Source organism: Labrus bergylta, chromosome 17 (assembly GCF_963930695.1).
Source record: "Labrus bergylta chromosome 17, fLabBer1.1, whole genome shotgun sequence".
Taxonomy (NCBI): domain Eukaryota; kingdom Metazoa; phylum Chordata; class Actinopteri; order Labriformes; family Labridae; genus Labrus; species Labrus bergylta.
The window spans coordinates 18,967,183-18,968,929 of record NC_089211.1 but is presented as its reverse complement, the minus strand read 5'-3'; positions in this window follow the sequence as shown (position 1 = coordinate 18,968,929).

The following is a 1,747-nucleotide window of genomic DNA, read 5'->3' as shown; positions in this document are numbered from 1 at the left end:
TTAGATGTTCATGGTACCAACAGGACGTCTTCCCCTAACTTTTCCTCAAGCGAAAAAATATAGTAAAAAAAATCCTTTACACTCATGTCAATGAAGGACTGAAGGAGTGAAGTAATTTGAATCGGATCAGTAACCTTTGATTTTCACCTACTGCAAAAATTACTTGAAATTTAAAACTATTGTGGATATTTGGAGCAAACAGTTGCGTATTTATATTTCCTACAGAGTTACAGATAAGTCATAACTTTTTTAAATACTGTATGTGGAGTCAACTGGTGAATTTTAAGTTAAATATTAATTCTGTTTTAACTCTGATTCATTTTTACATCAACAACCATTGAAAATTAAAGGTCTCTATAGCTCTTAAAGCTCTACTAATTTTGATATATCACTAACTGGGTCTGTCTGGTGTTAAGCAGGTAGAGTAAAGGAGGTTATTTAAAGTGTTTTGCTGGTTAACAGCTTCCTGCTGTGGGGAGAAAACCTGTGACGTTGCTGTCCTAATAGCTAAACAAAAAACCCCAAATTTGATTTAAAGCTCCAGAATACCTGAGCAGGTTCATTACATCGATCCATCTCGTTCTTTCTCTCTGTACCTCTCTCTGTCTCACTTTCCAACAGAAGGCTGTTTAACGTGAGTCTGGTTCCGCTCGAGGTTTCTGCCTGTTTTCTTTTTTCCACAGTTACTTTGCTACATGTTGCCAAGAGCTGTGCTCATGGAGGATTAATGTTGGATCTTTGTAAATAACGAGTTGGGTCCAGTCTTTTTGTGGAGTCTTAAGATAAGATTTGTTATGAATTGGCGATAGAAAATTGATTGATCACAGAAGCTTTTCCTTTCACTTTGTAACTTGCTACATTTTCATAAAAACATGTATAAGCCCTCTTACAGACACTATAAACAAATGTATCAATTTTTTAAAATGGAAAGAAATACACCCAACCTTTCCTTCAGAAAAAGAAACACACAGAATATTATGGGTATTATTATTATTGTTTTTCCTCTCTCTGTGTTTTAGAATCACTGGACTCCATAAAGTCTTTTTAAAGGCTTTTCTGTCACCTACAACAACTCTCAGCTGCATTTACATCACAGATTACACCCGCTTATTATTCTCCCATTATGCTGCATTATGGGCTTCAGAGCAGCACAATGGTTCTTACGTCTTGCCAGGTACAAGCTGGTACACTGAAGCACACACCCAAATACACACACACATATACTGTCACTGGCTCTATCACACACCACTTTTCATTTCTCCCCTGTTATGCCTTCTGTTTGATTCCTGATATGAACACCTCATGCTAATGTTTGGCACATAAGCAAAGACCCGTCCACTTGTTCAACCTTGAATTACGACCTGTCTCACTTTTTTTTTTCTTCTCTCTCTCTCTTGTGTGAAATTTGAAAGCAGTTGTCCAGCTGCGCTCCAGCCTCAGTGCAGAAGTTTCCCAGGCCTTTAAGTCTTGTCCCTTGTCAGGCTTCTACCCCTTCTGTCCTCCAGCACCAGCCCAGCCATAACTATACCACCACATCCGAGCAAGCAAGCAAGCAAGCAGGTTTTTAGACTTGGCCGAGTAAGTGTGTGTTTGAGTGTGTCACTCCCCTCCCCTAAGCACAGGTGGACTTATAGGGAACGCTGCCAAAATACTTTTGGTTTAGAGGGAGGGAGGGGTGTTGGCTGAGGTTGGTGGGTGTATCAGTTTTTTTTTTTTTTGTTTTGTTGTGTTTCTTAGATAACCGTTT